At 41.7% G+C, this 20,280-nt stretch overlaps 1 protein-coding gene across 4 annotated transcripts in view; it reads left to right on the plus strand.

Annotated features, from left to right (window-relative positions):
• The first annotated feature begins 19,513 nt into the window (after nt 1–19,513).
• The window catches only part of CXXC4 (CXXC finger protein 4), a 29,075-nt gene continuing 28,308 nt past the window's right edge, over nt 19,514–20,280 (plus strand). For all 4 annotated transcript variants that reach the window (XM_071431814.1, XM_071431812.1, XM_071431817.1 and 1 more), the window contains exons 1-2: nt 19,514–19,900; nt 20,059–20,135. The gene's annotated coding sequence lies outside the window, so the exon portion shown is untranslated. The remainder of the gene's footprint in view (nt 19,901–20,058; nt 20,136–20,280) is intronic.

Genomic DNA, 20,280 nt, shown 5'->3' on the forward strand with positions numbered 1-20,280 from the left:
AAATGCTTAGAAACACTAGCAAACTTCAGCCAACAAAGCCAGGATCAGAAATTTATACCCTCGTTACTGGTAATTACAGTCGCATTCTTTACTGATCTGTATTCCCAGCCAAAACATAAAAGTGTCCTGGTGCATTACCTGCTTGGAACTAAGTCACCCCAAGCACACATGTTCCAGAAAGCCGGTCTGTGGCCATGCTAGCACATGGAGCTCTGCATGTGCTGCTGTAAATGTACCTGTCTACCTTTTAAGCAAAGTGTAACTGAAAGCCCCTCAGGGTGTTCTTACGAAATGTAAATTCACTGACTTGGAGACCTCAGCATAAAATCGCTGCTTTTAGTGGATGGCAGTTTAACCCCCTCCTTCTCCTAACAAAACGAGGAAAAAGAAATTCAGTCCCATGGTTGTTTTTTACATACATGCAGCATTTGTCTTTTTTCTTCTTTGACAAAATAAGTAATTTAGGCATCTAAAAGTAGCTGGTTTTTTTTTTTTTAACAGCAATCAGCAATAAATTCTTAATGCTCTTGTGACAGATTAATCTCAACCTGTCAATAATTCATATTTGAAGCTTCCGCTCTTCAAGAATGACTTGTGAGGAAAGATGAGCCTTCTTTTGGGTTCACACTGACGCCTCCTGCCAAATATTATTAATATGCTTAAGAAAAAAACACATGGGAACTAAATTCATTAGCAGTCATCTTGTAAATATTTTGACAATGCTGCATGAATCACATCGTTTTCTTTGAATGATGTGCAAACACACATGATTAATGTGTCTTCAACAGTCCAACTAACTAGTCTTGGTTACATAAAATTACCCATCCAGAGTGTCAGGCACCTACATATTTGACTTCAGGGGAACTGTTGCAGTTCCATTGTAGCTGATAACTGGGCCCTTTTCCATGTGGAGTGGGGTGCCAAGCACTGCCTGTCCAGTTCCAAGACCACTAAACTGTAGCCATGAAGCAACAGCAAAACACAAGTGCCCTAGGAATTAGAGCTTGTTGCCTGGAAGGCTGCTGTGACTTGAGCACCTTCAAGAGTCAGTCATTCAAGTCTAAAAGTAATTTTGTAGTAGGATGGCTTCCTTGACAGGACAGAAATTTCAGGACATGTTAGAGAAGTCCTCAGTACTGTTAGCCAAATTCTGATCCTTTCAATTTGAAAAAGGGAGATCTAAGAAATTATGGAAGTCATAACCGAAATTTCTCACTGAATGATTTGGGTTGGAAGGATCATGTAGTTCCAATACCAGATCTCCATCCAACCTGGCCTTGAACACTTCCAGGGATGGGATATCCCCAGCTTCTTCGAGCAATCTTTTCTAGTGCCTTGCCACCCTCACAGTAAGGAATTTCTTCCTACTATCTAATATAAACCTACTCTCTTTCAGTTGGAAAATCCCCCATTGTCATCCCACTACATGCCCCTGTAAATAATCTCTCCCCATCTTTCTTGCAGACTCCCCAATTCTTGTGGGTATTAGGAGGCCACAATGAGGCCTCCCCATAGCCTTCCCTTCTCTAGGCTGAAGACACCCAATTGTTTCAGCTTTTCCGTGTAGGAGAAGTTCTCCACCCATCTCATCATGGTGACCTCCTCTGGACTCACTCCAGCAGATCCTTGTCCTTCCTGTGCTGGACACCCCAGAGCTGATGCAGCCCTGCAGGTGGGGTCTCACCAGAGCAGAGCAGAGCAGAGGAGCAGAATCTCCTCCCTCCCCTGCTGCCCACGCTGCTCTGCATGCAGCCCAGGACAGGTTTGGCTCTCTGGGCAGTGAGTGCTCATTGCTCTCATCCACCAGCACCCCCAAATCCTTCTCGGCAGGGCTGCTCTCAGTCTGTTCATCTCACAGCCTGTATTGATAAGGTGTAAACTTCCTCACAAAAGGCTTCCTTTTTTCTGTTACTTTTTCATCCTATTGAAAACAGTTAATGGAAAGTCACCAGTCTGGATGCATTTCAATAAGCTGATTCTCTTTGGGATCTTTCAAAGGCAATGATAAAACAACCTTGAGTTTTAAAGTATAGTGACACTTTATGTAAAAATGTTCTCCAGAAGTTTTTCTGTATGTTGCTAATGATGTAAACAATAAGCTTTCTTCCATTTAAAAGTCAAAATGCTACTTTTCCTTGTCCAGTTCTCCAAATATGTTTGGGCTCTAGTCATCATGTCTCTGTTCTTTTTGTTTTCATCACTCCTTTTTTTTTCCTTCTTTTTCAGATGAAGTAAACTTATTTCAAAGACTTGCAAATTAATACTGGTTGTCTCCTGTCCTAAGTGCTATACAAACATAGAGAAAGAAATGGTCCCTTCCCTGAAAGTCTTCCCTGATGATCTAAAACAAGAAGGAGCTGATGAAGATGTACTAAAATAGGCCTTGCAGGTCAGCAATGTTGACTGGTAGGCTTGATTGAACAAGTTAGAAAAAAATGTCATTGGCAGTACACAAATTGTAAAGTTCTTTTCAGTGCCAGATCAGAGCCAGATCAGAGATGTGTGCAGAAGCCAGGGAGACCTTTCTCATGATATACTAAGGGAACAGGTCTCACTCATTCTGCTCTCAGGGCTGTGTATGAGCTGCTAGACAAAGCCTAAAGGGTACCTCACAGGGGCTACAAGAAGGGGTGCAGGCAGGACTGCACCCCAGGGAATAAGTAAGAGGAAAGCCACCTGAGCCCTCCTGTTATATCATGCATTGTTCCTGATGTGCTTAATTTATTTCTCTGAGCCAGTGTGGTTCTGCCACTGTCTCTGAATTAATCACAGCTGGTTTCTCAACCCAAGCAAATTCTTACAGAAACTTGTTTCTCTCTCCTGTGCATACATGCAAGAAAGAAAGTGCTATTTTTTAAATATAGTCACATTTTAGATTAGAACTCGATGATATAAGCACAAGACACATCATTAACTGCAGGAATCTGTTAATACTCATAATCAATAAATGGCTACAGGACTGTTTCTTGTATTACAGACACAAAACGATGCATAGTGTTTGCTAACTGCTGTTCACTTCTAAATACTGCATGTTACTCACTCATTAATTACTGCCACAATTTTCAGGAATTATTCTATAATTAATTGGCCTCTAAAACACTCTATCTCTTTCACATTTGGGAAGTGCTATTCAGCATCTGATTTTTCATACAAGTTTTCCGTACAAGCTTTGCTAAAGCTCTTTGAACATGTCATCTTGGCAGATAAAAACATGACATGGGAATGGCTACAAGAAATGGGAATGACTACAAGAAATGAGATAGTGTGAAAAGTTTTGGAAGCAGTGAAATATCACCATTAAATGTAAAATTAATGTGGCATTCCTACATCATAAAATTCTTCCTTCAAACTATGAACCAGGCAATGCTGTAAAAAGTTTGAATGTAGACTACTTAATAATTCAGGAATTGGTTCAAATTTTAGAAAAACTGATTTATTTGAATGTATTTGAGCAATATGAATGACATAATGGCATAAATAATAACCTACAGAGACTCTGCATCCTTCATTAGCATGGATCCCAAAGTAAAGCATCAGTTGTGGAAATGAAGCCACTGCTTCAAGCACCTCTGCCAGCTGTGTTATAGATCCAGTCTTCCCCACTGCCTCTGGTGAGCCATTTATGAATTGCAGGGATTCAGCATCACAGATGAGTGAGCTAGTCTCTGTTAGGAAAGAAATATCATCTGTACAGAGAGTTGCAGAGAGAGAGGGGCAGGCAGAGATGTAATTATTTACATGGCACATAGCTCCTTATGATCTCTAATGACTGAAAATATTGGGAATGATTTTAAGTCTCATTTTTAAAAGTACCACAAATAGTAAGTAGCACTATCCCCACTTTACAGGACTCTTTCAAGAACCAATCTCATAGTGCCAGTCCACACAGCACTGAACATGTAGAGCTCTGGGAAAATCTTGACATTTATTTAGGTGCTTACAAGGGAGAAGAAATCTTCTGAAAATTTAGTCCCAGCTGCAGGGGTGCAAGGCCTTTGGTAAATTCTTATCAATAGCTGGATTGTAAAGCTGGAGATCACACAACAGCCTTGGAGTAAATCAGTATTATGCACTGTTAATCCACACCCACTCTCCAGCCAAAACAAATAAAATAAAAGCTCTTAGTGCATTACAGTAATGCAAAGCCTAAGATAATGCAGGGAACGTTCTCCCATGAGCCAGAATGTTCAGCTGAGGTTCTGAGCACTGGTGATCACAGCATGGCCAAGCACACCCAGGAAGAAGTGTCGGGGACAGAAAGGGAGGCAGAACAGGAAAAGTACCCTACCAGGGGCTGGAGGACGGTGTCACACCACATGTGCCAAAACCTAACAACTTCTACCTGCTCTGTACTGGTGTCAGCATTCATGGTAACCTGCCCATTGCCTGCTCTGGCACTACAGTCTCATCCAGTCAAAACATCTAAATGCCATTTCATCTTCCTGTGCTGCTCTCCCTAAAGGCCATTATCATGAAGCTTTTGGACTGCTCCTCTTTGACTCTGGTTAGATCAAATGGCAAGTTGAGCTATTTGCTGTTCTATTAAACCCTTTTGCATTTATCACCTCTGGTTCTTTATCACAGTCTCTTTTGTCTGTGCACTGAAGCCATACTCAGAAGACAAACTCTTAAAGGAGAACAAAATCTTCCCAGGCACAAATTTCTACAGTGCATAGTGAGTAGGGTTGCAAAGTGCTTCAGTGAAAATGAGCTCTTAAGCTATGTAGTAGATTAAGTTGTGAGTTTTTAATTATTGAAAAATTATTCTGTTCTATATATTAATTTAAAAAGCAGATGGTGGTTGTGAAGATGGAGGAGGTCAGTATTGTGGTGGTTCCCTTTAGTAGTAACTAAAGATTGATACAGTTTGATGTGGCTTGGGTGCATTGATAAGGGTTGAAGATGAATATATACAAAATGAAACAAAATCATAACCATAGCTAGCACATGATCTGCTCCCTGGACTCATAAGGACTAAATGGGTACTGGCACTGAAGGACTGACCTGCAAAAGGGTTATACACATTACAAAGCTAAATATGGTTGAAGATTGTACGGTTTCATGCTCAGCTCCTGTAAATACATTAGTTTACTTTAATCTCCAAGGCTGCCAAGCTAGCTTCCACTTCAGTTAAATCAGATGGGTTTTTTGATGAATCTGTGGTGGATGTGGTTGTTGAGTATTACATGGAACTAAAACTACTGATACAAGCATTTGTGGACCATCTAAGATGAAGAGCATTAACAATTAAGCTTTGGTGGCAGTATTTGGTAAAAGAAAGATACATTACCTTAACTTTGGTTCCTTAACAGCTGAAAGGACTACTAATGTTGTGAAGTGTTGGACATGACTCTGAGAGAGTATGAATGTGAACTTGGACTAAATGAGTAAAATGTGAAGAAGGTTAATTTTGAATTGAATATGAAAATGGTTCAACTGTAAATTTAGCCTGAAAGTTACTTAGAAAACAGCCTGAATTTTTGCATAGTAACAGAAATGTTACCAGCTATTTGATGAATGTATCATTGCATATGAAAATGTTTGATTAGAAACCAGTGACCAGCAATGATACAGAGCACAAGAGATTACACAGAAATGTACTGAGGAATGCAGAAACAACTGGCTCGTATTAATACTGTGACAGCAAATACAGCTAAGCTATCAAGATAGTAGAAAGGCTTTCTAGCTTTAATACAAATTCCCAAATTGTTTTGGCACTGAACTCAGAATTGCAAAGGCAGACACATAGGATGACTCTGAACATCATAGGAACGCAAATAGCTGCTTTTGCTGAAACACAGAAATGCTAACCTTAGTACTAAATGGAAAAAAACATGATTTGGGGAGACATCAGTAAAAAAGCTGAGTGTTGTCAGGTGAGAAAATGAGGTCAAAGAAAAAGAAATGTACTTTCTTCTAATGTTTAAGGAGGCAGAACCAAAGCTGAGTTTCAAACTGGCAGAAAAAAAATTGAGGGAGATAAAATGATCCAGAAATCTGACTGGGAGGGCAGCTAAATCAAAGAGGTAAGAATTAATGATCTACCCTGAGGTATAATACACATGGCACAGTTTAGGTGGCCCTAGAGAAGCAGCAAATCAAGCTTAGCAAGAGGTTTGGAATCAGAAAAACTGAAAAGAAAAAAAAAAGAATCAATTTATTGCAGAGGGAGAGAAATTTATAATAAACGGGAAGCAAGGTATAGTGCAAAGTGAATACGTGGGATTAGCTAGATGTATTGTTTTCTTCTTGAGCAATATGACTGAACATTAATATAGCTTCTATATGTGGAAAAAGTAGCTAGGCTTTGCAGGGAAAGCTTTAATATCTTATTAAGATATGGTTCTCAACCTAGAACTTGAGGAGAAACACTGCATTTGTCACCCCTTTCACCAAAATGATACCAGGGAGACTAAGTTAGATGGGCTAATGGACTGTACACACAACACACAACATCTAAATCAAAACCTTTATCTTTCTAATTATCTGCTCTGGCTGGTCTAAATGGTACCCCAAACCATAGCTGTACAATAATGTCACTAGATCCTCCTAGTCCTTAGTCTGCCATATGCATATGGCACTTGAGGGCAAAAATGAGTTTAGGTTGAATGTGGAAGTAATCCATTCCCTTCACTGATGTATGCTAAGGCTGTTAGAGCGTACACAGAGGATACCATATTCTGCTTATCTACCTGACTTCATCTCAAGTGCTTTAAAGGGTGGCCTGAGTGAAGGGAAACATCAAACAAGAAGCTTTAACTTCTTGTTTGAGATGAGAGTATGACTGAAAGGAAAAATGCAGGTTAAAATTGTTGATGCTTTTTGCAAATTACAGCAACTGAATCATCTATTCCCTTTCCTACTACTGCCAAGTCAAACAAAGTACAACTGGAACTGAGAGAACTGTCCTTGTGAGAGAAACAGCCTGTGATCATTAATACATAGCTTATGTTTTCTATACCATGTCAAGCCTTATATCCACTTTTCCTGGGTCATAACCAGCCACAGCCAGTAGACAGATAGCTTCCTAATGAAATGGAAGCATTATGATATCTAACTTTTATCGCTGTTATTGAGCCAGCAGACTTCCCAGATTTCCCTGCCTGCTAGGTCTGTTTCACAGCCTACAGATAAATCCTTTTTGGTAAAAAGGACCAGAGGAATTAGTGTTATTAGAGACGTGTGTGTATATGCATATTCCTGTGTATTCTAAGACTCTTCCTAGCAATTTAGAAAGCCCTTTTAAAAGATATACCCAGTGTACAACAATGATCTTCATAAATCCTTTATTGGGCAGTCTTTAATAGTACCTCTTAAGGCAATTCCTCTTCCAAGATGGAGACTGAAGTGAGGTTCAAAACTTGGTTGTCTTTGACTTAAATGTGTTTGGACTTCCCAGCAATGCAAGAGGTGACACTCTTCACCTCATACAACACACATACAGTACTAGATGCTTCTGTTCTGAGAGCTCTGAATAGATTATCCTTAACAAAGGGAGAAAAGGTGAGAGTTTCAGCCCTTTTGCTCCTTTACACCAGATAAAAGGGAAAGAGTAAATTAGAGCCACCCTCAGTATCCTTTGTCCAGCTAACAGAGATTGCTGGGAGCACAGCAGAAACCATCTGTGAGGGTTCCATTTTCTCTGTGGCATGTATGGGCAAGTACAGGGTGTGGAAAGGCAAGGAAAAAACCACCAGTCTGGGGAGAATAACCTTGAAATGTTTAGAAAACCGTAGAATCTTCTTAATTGTATCATTGACTTCTTCAGCACCTCAAATCAGGATGATGTAAAGCTCTAGGACACCTTCTCACTCTGGAATAACAGTGATTTTTGTCTTTTTAATTACATTATTGGCAAAATATATAATCAATTAGAATCACATAAAACAGAGGAAACATCCTGTCATTTAAGTTACTTGGAGACAAGAGAGATTTCCTAAATATAATGGTATATATGAAATTTAAAGTATAATAATTTTTTTTAGTTCAGTGAGTGGAAACACAGTAAGGAGGAACTCTTGATTGTTGAATGACCTGAACTGCAAAAACTGAAAAGCTACAGAGAAAATAAACAGCAAACAGAAAAAACACAATTGAACCAGAGGAAACTGTTACAATAGGAAAACTAGCTCTTTGGGTTATTTTTCTGGAGCCTGTCTGCTTTTTATGACTAACATATATTTCTGCATGTTCTTTCTTTCCCTTTCTTTCTTCCTTCTAAATATTGTGATTGAGGAACATGTGAGGGTTGATGGAAAGTACAACACACTGTGGCTGTCCATGAATGGAATGTGAAAGTTCCTGAAGTGTCCAGGCTAGGCTGGAGTACTTTCAATAACTATACATTATATTACTATACATTATATTACTATAATAACTATACTATACATTACTCTTAATATATTCATGTTGGTGGCAAGATTTACTTTGAGGGAAATGTTAACAGGTGTTTGATGGAGGAAGAGAGTAAGATTGCAAACTAGAAATTCCTGGAAATGGCTAATATGGTCAAATCTCACAACTGGAGCAGGCTCTTCTAAATTGACGGATGTGATGTCTCCACTAGACAGAAGGAAGACCAGTTAGTCAAATCATGTCCACCTTTCCTTCCCATGACAAGATTCATTTTCTTCCTTTCCATAAGGATCTCTAATTCATGCCAGCTGCATCTGCCTTTTAAATCCTTCTTCAAAACAAACTTTTCACTGCAGTGCCTGAAGGAAACACCTTGCCAAAGGAACCTAACTTGATAGGTAATTTGAGAGATGATCTTATTTATAGTTAAAGGGATCATACATGAACCAGACCTAGTAGTAACCAAAACCACTTTGATTCACTACTGCCCCACTGAGCATAGTTGCTGTTAACATATGACTGTCGTACTAATGCTCATATCTTCTTCTCTCTTCCCCTTTTCATTGCTTACCACCTTAATAATTGTATTCCTCCTTAAATTAAATCTGCCAAAAATCTGATCAGTATTTCAGTTTTGGGTCTTCTCTGGATCAGTCTTAGATTGCATTTTGGAAACCTCATTTCCCTGCACATCTTACAGCACTTGATGCATGAGCTTTCCTATTGCAAATGGACATTTCAGCAGTATGGGTTGGACTCATCTCACCTGTCTTCACCTCCTGACATATAAATCTGAGTCAAGAGGGAGAGAGATAAGAATCATTAAGATGCCAGTCAGACTTATCTGTGACCTGTACTCTAAAGTAGGTTACATTATTGACAGCTCAGGTTTGGTCTCCCCAAAGATCACAGCACAAGCGAATGGCCACTTTATAAATGTAAATGTACATATGTACAGACACATATTTGTTGGAAACAGAAATCATTCATAAACTTCCAGTGTTTTGCTAGGAAAAATGGATGGGTTTGTTGAGTTGGATCAAAAGCAGAGGAAATTTAGGTGAACTGATGATGCTGAAGGGATTGCTGTGGGGTACAGTGGTCAAAGAAGAATATCAGACAAAGAGAACAGTGAACTCAATTCTGGACACTTCTGTGGGTTTAAGCATGGGGTTATTATCTGTAGATTCATACATCACACTGGAATGAGCAGGATGCAGAGACAGATATTTGAAATACAGATTTGATAACAGAAATTAAAGATGAATGACCCTAAAAATCCTAAATATAAAAGGACATTTGTCATGGCTGCAGCAGGAAGTGAACCACAGGAATGTAGATAGAATTATACACAGTGACAAATTTCATATGGTAGGAAAACATGGGAGTTTAGTACCCCTGTAATGTGTGAAAACATACATTTCTTAAAGATTCATTTCTTTTACATACTCTGCGTGTATGCTGCAACTCCATTGTTTTACAGTCGCAGCATGACACAAACAGAAAGCTTGAGTGTTCCTGTTTCATTGAACTTTCTCTTTTGTCCACAGTTTGCAGCAGATTTGGCAGGGGTGGGTTTTAGTAGCTGAGAATCTCCAGAAAGAAGAAGGAATTATGTGGGGGAGGGCGAGCAACACAAAGCTAATTCTGAAGCTTTAACAAAAAGAAAGGCTAAAATGTTCCAGTCATTAAAGTCAAGATATTTAGAATGATACTTTTAATTCCTGATTCAGAACAAGACTATTCTACCATTTAACCTACAGGTTTACACAAGACTTAAAAGATGCACTGTATGTCCAAAGAGTTACAACTTGCAGTGTGCATTGCATGGTGCATAAAGACATTAATATTTCTGAGGTAAACAGATAATTGGCTTTCTCAGTATCTTGCTTTTATGGATGCAAAATCAATACCTATTTTAGGCATACTACTACTTTTACAATAACAGACATTTAAAGAATCATAAGATAATACTTACAGTATGCCTAGAAGAACTAAAGGAAAATAATGTATTGTTAAACAAAATGTTTGAGACATTTGATAACTGTAAAAACAACACTCTTTCACAGGCAGCACTATTAAATAATTTTAATTTGCATTAATAGTGGGGTTCAGGTTCTCTAATATAAAACATTAGAGACCTGTTAAAACATCTACAAAAATATTGAGAGAACATTTATTTTGTGGCAGTACTAATCCTAGGTGACAGACAGTATTCTCAGGGCTTTTTTGATGACAAAGACAGCAATAATGCTTCTTCATAAATAGCTGTATAATGACAACAATCTGCAAAATCCAAAGTCATTTGGAAAAAAATCTACATTCAGAGAACAGAGTCCTCACCTTTTTTGAAAAATAGTTTCTTTATTGTGACTTCTTCTGTTTTGATTGAGCCAGATGCCAACAAATGTATTTTGGGATCTATTCTTTAAAACCCAAGAACAAATTATTAGCAGAAGCCAGCAGCAAAATCACAACAGTGTACAGTTTGCAATAACAAACTTGAGAAACAATTACCCTGACCCCTTATGCATCTTTACTTTCTCTATGGTTTTTCTCCTGAAGAGCAGGATCATCACTTCCATGTAGATGCCAGGGCACAGCTCCCTTCTCATCGCAGGACTTGGTTCAGCACAGCTGCAATAGAGAACATGGATTTACACTGTCTTAATGGGCCAAGTGGCAATCCCTGGCACTGGAGAAGACCAAGCACAGCCTCTATATTAATCTTGAATAACATCATCTTGCCCTCAGAACATCAAATACTGCTGACCTCTCGTAAGTCTGACCCACATCTTGTGATCAGGGCCAAGAAATACACATCATTCTCAAATTAGCATTCTTCAGTGTCACAACCCCATTAGAATTGGCATAAACAAAAGCAAGAAGCACTACTTTCCCCTTCCCACCACCTGGCTTCCTCCTAGGATGGCTGTGGGCATAAAATGAAGATCATTAAAGAGGACTTTTGTATTAATGATTGAGTGTATGTTACAGTAATCAGATAATGGCTATATCAGCTTTCATTAGAAGTCTCAAGAAACCCATCTTTGCTATGCATGATAAACTAATTTCTTTTAGATACTTTGACAACATTGTTGATTAAAGCCTTAATGTTCACTTTATATCTGTAAGGCCAATTGTTTTTTGGTCAGTTTATTGCTTTGTGTAACAGCAAACCTGAATAGTAAATGGGCTTGAGAAGTGTTAAGGAAAACTCCACATACTGAGTATGTAGAGTTCTACCCTAAAGTATTTGCATGGGTGTTATAGATAGATTAATAGACAGGCAGACTTACATACAAAAATATTGAGAGAACATTTATTTTGTGGCAAAATACAGTCCAGGTATAAAAGATATAACACTGTATTTAACCTCAATTATCACCTAAAATGTCTTGGGCCATTAAGAACCAAGAGTAATAAAATAATAACATTAATTAACAATGGGCATTCCTGTCATCTGCCTAGAGTAACGCTTTCGCAATTTGGAATCAAGCAGATTCAGCAGAGCAGTGATAACAAACAAATGTTCAGGAGTGCAGGTATATTGGTCCTTGTTCAATTGGCTGATAAAATCTCCCGGTCTGCCTATAGCATGTTTTAACAAGATTTCTGCGCTCAGGGCTTTGTTTCTTCTGTTCCGCAGACGCAGTGTAAAGCAGGTACGTGACTCCTCCAGGGGGCTAAAGTTACACCCAGGAAGGCTCGGAGCGCTCAGTGAAACGTGCCCGCCATTCCGAGCACGTCGGCCGCTGTGCCGGGAGTGGCAGGGAATCACACCGGCGCTCCAGCGCCAGGGAGAGGCACGGGGCTTTCTCTGGGGGCTCATCTCGGCAGCACAGCACCGGCTGCCATGAGAACAACTCCTGCTGGCAGGAGAGAGCAGCTTAAAATATTTGTGTGACAGCACATTTGGACAGGCTTGCACATGCGTGAGAAAGGATAGCTATCTTGTTGAAACAAGAAAGTTTGCTCATGTCCCTTGTGGTGCCTTCTGTGTCTTGTTCTGCCCTGATTCTCCTGTTAAATCATCACAATACTTTTTTTATCCTTATTTCTTCGATTCCTACCAGTTTGTGAGGGTTTTTTGTGTTTGCTTTTCACTGTGTTCATTCTTGCTCCCATTTTGCTGCCATTTTTGGGATTGTAGTGTATTCTTCTGACCACACATTGACATCTGGAATATCATTTCCCTTTCCCAGCATCCTCTTTCTTGAACCTCTGGATCCATAGCTATAAGTAGGTGAATATTGAAAAGCACTCAGGGAACTGTGGTAACAGTGGTAAAATGATGGAAACTGGTATTATCTAAACCTCAGCAATTACCTTCTCTGTGAGACAATGCCTGCTGCTGAATGTCCCGCCTTACAAAGGACTTGCTTACTTGTGGTCATCTAAATGCCAGACACTGTGCTGTCAGCATCCAGCTACTTGCAGCACCTTTTAAACCACCTGAAGTGTGGAGAAGCCAGCTGGCCTCTGCACCCCTATTCATCTGTAGAATACCTCTGAAATCAGAGAAAGAAGCAGGTTCTGGGGACATCAGCAGAGGATCAACAGTACTCCTCTGGGGTCATCCGTCAGTCCTACACTGTGCAGCAGTGGAGTCCCATTTTTATGCCTTCTGACAGTAAAGCCGAAGGATGATTAACATGACCTCAGGGAGCAGTAAGGGAAATGGCCATCCACTGCCTGCTGGTGATTATTGTAAGTCAGAATGATGGCCTATAGAAGGATACAAAGTGCTTCTGGCACTGAGACCATTTTTGAGTCATGAGTGATTGTCATTCTTCCCAAGGAAGTTTTAACCATAAATAGTAGCAGTATGTGAAATCAAGTATTTAAAAACATAAGCTTATTTCAGACTAGTCTTAACAGTGAAAGTGTGACAACAGACGAGGGGAGCAAAGCATTAACAAAACTGGATAGTAAAATATACATGTCTTTTGTCAGAGTGTGAGAACTGAGATGAAAGCAGAATCTCAGGCTATTTCAATGAGAAGGTAGCCAAAGCTATGGAACATCACAACTACAGAGAAAAGACTTTTCTCTAGAGAAAAACCCCACTAAAATTTCCCTTCCTATAGAAATTACCTGAATTTTTCTTCCTATAGAAATTTCCTTCCTATAGAAATTACCTGAAATTACACTGCTTTTTCTTTTGTTTTTTTTTTTTTTTATGAGGTACTGAAAAAGTTTGATGTACTTACTACTTTGTTTTCAGATGCTCTTCCAGACCAACAGAACCTGGAATAGTTTGATGTAGCTATCTGGGCATCCCAGGGCCAAAGTCACAGCTCAGTGGTATGAGCTTGATTTTTCATTGCTGTGTTTTACCAGAGGTGTTTGATCACAGTGATATGAAAACCTGACATGAGACAGCTGTCATTCATCTGAAGATGGTGTTAAATTGACAAAATTCTGCTTTTTAATTGTCCTTACTCTTCCCAATTTACTAAATGCAAAAGTGAAACTAGCTCATCAAAAACTTACATACAGAGGTAAAGCAAAACCTGTCACTTCCAAGACAAGTACCAAAATTTAAAAGGCAGCCAAGCCAAGGAGGTAGAACTTCCAGAATGTTTGCAAAGGTCACAGACCAAAGTGCTGGAAATCTAGAAGATGCCTGAGTTGAGCTTATCCATTAAATCCTTACTGCACCAGTTCTGTACATATCTCTGATTGCATACTAGTCACCCCCCAGGATTGTTTCCTCATTTAGTCCCTGGTCCATTCTCAGCATCAGTCTTTTCTTCATTCACACAATTGCCCCAGCTCCACACAACCATATTCCAAAACTGAAATTTCAAATTCCCTATTTGTATAGGTTCTCTCTGTGATATCTATGTGCTTCTCAAGCATCAATGAGATGGTCTCCATTCTGTGGGATATCTTCCTTGCTTTGATAATCTGATAAAAGAGATCACTAAATTTGAATACTCTATGGGTGATGCGGACCTTTTGCTACTGTCACACCAGTTAGCAGTTCAGTGCAGGTAATGTATCCATAGAAGGAATCCTATTCAAAGATCAGCCAGAATTGGACACTTCAGAGAATTTTTCCCTATTGCAATTCTAGCAATTCTCTTGTGTGTGAACTAAGATTTCTTTCTTATAACTCAGAAATATGTGTAATTTGGCCAAATGAGGTATGTTCATGATGACCAAATTTCAAACTTTTTGCTTCTAAGTGCAAAGGCATTACAGTTCCTTAGAAAAGTAGTTCTCAGATAGTTATTATTTTAGCACAGAAAATGTGTTAGTTAAGAATGAACTCTGGAAACCAGGTAAATGATTTTATGGACTGCATACTTCTCAAATAGGGAACCTTTAGATCAAAGAGGTAAAACTTGACAAATGCAGAAGTATCTGAAAATAGGACCCAAAAGGAAAGAAAAACTATCAGGCATCCTGAACTAGCAGCAGTGATTCAAATCTTTCTCACAGTTTTTTTTTTTTTTTCGGGGGGGTTGGGCATGCAAGCCCTGAAAGAACAAATTCAGTTTCTGAGTAGCTGCCCCAGAAGAGTGTTGGTGCAATGCCATTTGAAAAAACCAGAATGCAGCCTTAGCACTGAGGAGCCCAAAAGCTGATTAGGTGAATGAGCCCATGCTTACTGTGTACTGGCCAGGGAATGCTTATTCTAAAGCCCCTTGTTAGTTGCTGGCATGACATCTCTGGCTTGACATTTAGATTCATACAGCATTCACAGGGTAAAAGCCACTCAAGTCCCCTTCTGTAAATGGTGGTTCTTAAGAACCATAAAGAAATGAAACTGTAGGACTGACATGGGCTGTCAGTCACAGAGGAGAGACACCTGGAGGTACTGAGTTGATCTAAGCAAATCCAGGTGGTTCTAGTAGCCAGTTCTTTGGACCCAGGCTTCAGAGCTCTCCATCTCTGTCCTGTCAGAGTCCCAATATCGAGACAATAAGGATCCCTGCGTGTTTTGTTTTTCCTGGGCACTGCTCTTTCTCATCTGGCAGTATCCTATCAAATGCAGAGCTGCATTGTTGACTTGCATCAGTGATGGATCAAGCCCTCTGGGAGTTGGCATAACTGGGGATCAGCAATCTGGATTCCTGCCTAGGAAGCATCAGGAAAACATCTGTACCTGAAGCAGAATCAAACCATATTCAAAATAATGGGAATGTTTAAGCTGTGATAACTTTCAAAAAAAATCCCTCTGCTACATTATTTTAGTAAATATTTGTAGGTGTCTATAATAGGGGGTAATCACTGCATTTCCTTTCAAACTAAAGAAGAGTAGTTTTCAGTAATATTAGATGAAAGCAAGGAATTCTAATGGATGGGTTTACCCTGATTTTTGCTGACAGATAACGCTTTTCAGCAGTTCTCAGGTGTCCTTTCTTGCAGCACACAAAAACTAGTTTGTGCCTGGTCTTTTCCTTTACTGATACAAGAATCCCATGGTAGCTGGCAAGCAGTGAAGCATCCCCCTTTGCCAGGGAGCTGGGATGGGTTGCATGTGTGGAAATCAAGAGGGGTAGGTATGAGGGAGGTGAATAGGGCGTGTCTGGCTGCAACTATGAGAAGGAGAAATGGTATGGTGCTGGAAAGAGAAGGAAGAAGGGAAGGGAAGGGAAGGGAAGGGAAGGGAAGGGAAGGGAAGGGAAGGGAAGGGAAGGGAAGGGAAGGGAAGGGAAGGGAAGAAGGGAAGAAGGGAAGAAGGGAAGAAGGGAAGAAGGGAAGAAGGGAAGAAGGGAAGAAGGGAAGAAGGGAAGAAGGGAAGAAGGGAAGTCTAACACTGCTGTAAGTCACAGTGATGAGCTGCAGCCCAAGAGGAGCTGGATTTGGTATCATGGCTGTGCAAACAGACAGCTTTCAGGTTAGATTGGAGCCCAAGTCCCTGAGTCCATGAAATAATTTGTAGCTCAAAGGATGTTAAAGAATTATGAGGGATTGCAGGCAATGGGGCGCATGCAAGTGTGCTGTTATGGCTGTGGATGGTGTACAAGACATTTCCACGTGTTTCTTGCACCGATGAAGTAAAAAAGAATTTGGTTTGGGAATTCTGAGAAAACTTCTGCATCTCTTTTTTAATTTACCCTCATCTAAGAAGGAAAGGACCATACATTCAGAGTGCCCACAGGACTGGTGCTAGAAGAAAGGCTGTGCAGAAATGTGTTTCTTCCTGAGAGTGGAAAACAGATGAGACACTATTTCCATTTTCTTCAAGGGGTGCAGCACAGAGCTGCAGCCAGGTAAAAGGACATGGTCCTGAATGAAAACCTACCATTTCCATTTCAAGGCAGGAGACTTCCTCAAGAGAAAGGGAAGGGAGCAGAGGCAGCTACTTTTCCAGTCCCCATCCACAATTCTTCTGAAACAAAAGCCCACACCCCAAGGTTAGCCTGCTCAGGATGTGGGCCAGGTGGACCACCCAGAGGAGAACCAATTGCAGCATGTCTGGTTTAGAGCTCTTGGCCCCAGCAGAAGGGAACCCAAACACAGCAACAGGGTCAGAGTCTAGCCCTGACACTGGATCCATGAGCTTTAAGAGGCCTAGGAAAAGAGCGCAAGAAAGGAAAGAGTAATTATATTAGAAAAAAACCCCAAAACTCCAGCTTGCAGTCTAATGAACTGCTGGATTCCCCAAGGGCTTGCTTCACATCCTTTTTCTATTTCTGGTACAATGCTTATAATACTTGATGGATCTGGGTAGGTTTACAGTGGTCAATTTGTAGATGCACACTAGAGTCAGTAATAGAATGAATAAGAACTGAATGTGAATTTCAGTTTGTTTCTCTTTTTTTGAAACTTTCTTTCAGAACAACATCAATATTTACAAAGGCAGGGCAGCTCCCATGTTTCCATGTCACAACATACTGCTCTAGCTGCATTCCTGTGGAAATAGGAATGGTTTCTGAACAAAAATCAGAGCCTGTGATTTTTAACTTTCTGTCTCTCCCATGAAAGCACATATTATGGTGAAAAGGATAATCTGGAATTGCTTTCTTAGGACTCCATCATGAGACAGTTGTAGCTAACTCACCGATAGACTCCTGAACATAACAGTACTCCTCAGCTCCCAGGCTGAGGGCAGGATGCACGATAAAACAGATTTGTATCCAAAAACAAAACAAAACCCAGAAATTCCCCTCTTCTCCACCCCCCCCCCAAAAAAAATCCTCAAACAAACAAACAAAAGTCCCCAAACTCTACTAAATAAAAGGTTTCAGAAAAAAACCCCAAAAACGTCTGAACTGGATAGCACACTTCTTCCCCAGCACCAAAAAAGTGTACAACTTTACAGGCTGGAGTAGAAAGGTTATATATAGCACTGCCATTTAATCCACATGACAATTAAAAAATACATGAAATGGTCTTCCTTATGCATGAGAAAAGATTATCAGAGTTTTCCCCCTTTCCTCTTTTAGCTTATTAAAAATGTAACTCCTTCAAGAGTAATAAATTAACTAGGAAAGGATTACTTAAGTGAGACACAGGTTGTGATTAAAGGAAGTTTGGAGTTCAGGAGAAGTCTGTGTTTGAAAAACGTCCTCAGTGTTTGGAGTATTGCATATAGCTTTTGACAACTAATTTGGGAGAAGAGTGGTAGGGAATGAACCTCAACAGGAAAAGCTCTTGTTTTTTGTCACTTTGTGACATTACTGAAACACCGTTTCCCCTCATTTGTATTTCCCCCCTCCCCATAAGTTTGTGTTAAAATGTATCAAAACAGAGAAAGACTTTGAAAAAGGCAGCAGAACTGTCATAAGGGATGATGCTAGCTTGTTGGGAGGTTATGCTTTATTATGTAAATCCATGTTCGGGGGTATTTTAAAATGCATATCATAGGGTTAGAAGCAGCTAATTATCTAGATAAACTATACTGCTTCCAAATGAAGCATACAAACCCATAACATAAATGCCAGGGGCACAACTTCTTGCAGATCTGCAACCTACCTGATTGACCAAAACTGCCCCTCATCTGTACCAGTCAGTCTTGCTTCATGGAGCATTGGCCATGAGGCTGCTGGTTCCTGCCAAACCCTGCTGCTCAAATCCACCTTGTCTTGCTGCTCCTGAGAAGAGGTTCCTGCAGTGCTTTCCCTTGGGTAATGCTATAGAGTTGAGTACCCCGAGCTTGAATTCGGCTTGGAGCAGAGGGAAATAAAACTTCAGTCCGCACATAAATCCTTCATTTACTTACATATAAAACCAATGAAACAGTGCAATTTTCCCTTCTTTTTCTGTAATTTACAAATGGTTAAAATTATTTTCTTGGCAGAAACATCCATTTCTTAACTGCTTAGTGCCCATGCTGGCAGCACCAGGCTGCAGCAGTGGCTCTGTAAGTACCAGCGCTCACTCTGGAGATACCAAGAGGGGCTGGATGAAGAACTTGTGATGCATAATTTATTCAGTTAATATAGGCCTTTTCTGTGCTTGCAAGAACTCTGGGGAAGGCAGGTGAGCTTGGCTGGGTTTTTTTCATAGTTTGCTGAAATACTTTAAGGAACTGTAGTGTGTTTGCATGCAGTACCTGTATGTCAGCAGCTTGTTAAGAAATGTGTTTTAATGTTGGCAGTTCAGATGTGGAGTTCTCATGGCCTGCCCGGACAGGTGCTCGGACAGGTGCCATGCACCTCTTGGGCTCTGGCACCTGCAAAGGACAAATGTTGGCAAAGAACTTCTAGTGAGTGCCGAGACACTTGTTTAACATCCACCGTTCAGCTGGCTCTATTTCGCCTGAATGTGCCTGAAATCTGCACCACCTCACGCGTCTGAAATAAAATCATAGCGTCGGGGGTTGGTAGTCATTAGAGATCTGCGAACGCGGGTGAAAAATGGCATGCAGCGTGGCCGTGCGCTGACCGGGGCACCGGCCTGCCGCTCCAGGGGCCGGGCCGGGCGAGGGCACCGCCGCTCCCCTCCGCAAACTTCCCGGGGCACAAAGTTTGCCGGCAGTTCCGCGCCGCCCGCGGGGAGGGTGACAGGGCGCAGCGCGGGGGGCGCGCCCTCCCCGCCGCCCCCTCCCCTCCCCTCTGCGGCGCGGCGCGGCCCCGCCCCGCCGGCAGCCCCGCACCGGGCGGCCGCGGCCGCAGCGCCCCCGCCGCGGGAGGGGAGCGCAGGGGGCGGCGGCGGGGGCGGCCCCGCGCTGCGCCGCGGCCCGTGCGCGCCGCTCGGCGGCCGCCCCGCCAGCGCTCGGCGGCAGCGGCGGGTGTCCGCATCCCTGCGTCCTCCCGGCGCGCTCCCTCACCTCGGCGGCGATCGCCTCCCGCCCGCCCCCGCCCTCCCCTCCCCCGCACCGCCACACGCACACGCACTCCCGGCGCTGTGTGCGAGGGCGGGCGCCGGGAGACGGGCGGCGAGCAGCGCGCCGGCAGAGGAGACCACCGCGCACACGCACACGCACACACACACACACACACTCCCGCCCGCCCTCCCTCTGTGCCTGCTCCCCCTCTGTGCCTGCTCCTTCCTCGCCCCCCGCCGCCTCCCCTGCTCCCCCCTCCTCCTCCTTTCTCTGCAACGAGCTAGAAAGAGAGAGAGGGGGGGAAAAAGCCACTTACAGGTATTTGTTTAGTGGATCGGCGGCTTAATTTATCCCCCCCCGCCCCCCCCCCACCTTCCCCACCGCCCCTCGCAGTTTGTTTACAAGTATCAAAGTTGTAATTGAGGAGCTGCCAAGGCACATCTGGATATTTTTCTTCTTCTTCTTCTTTGTGTTAGGGACTGATGTGCAACTAATTAAAGGCAGACAGGCTGGTAGCGTCTGCACACTCAAGCCCCCCCAAATAAAGAGCCTGGTAAGTGACTGGTTTGCTTTCCCCCCCTCATCTTTTTCCCCCTTATTCTTCGCGGGTTTTTTTTTCTTTTGTTTTTTTTTGTTTTTTGTTTTGTGTGTGTGTGTGGTTTCGGATTTTAGTTGTGGGGTTTTTTTAGAGGGATGGG

This window comes from Agelaius tricolor, unplaced genomic scaffold (assembly GCF_023055355.1).
Source record: "Agelaius tricolor isolate 1412-34295 unplaced genomic scaffold, bAgeTri1.0.p SCAF_8, whole genome shotgun sequence".
NCBI lineage: Eukaryota > Metazoa > Chordata > Aves > Passeriformes > Icteridae > Agelaius > Agelaius tricolor.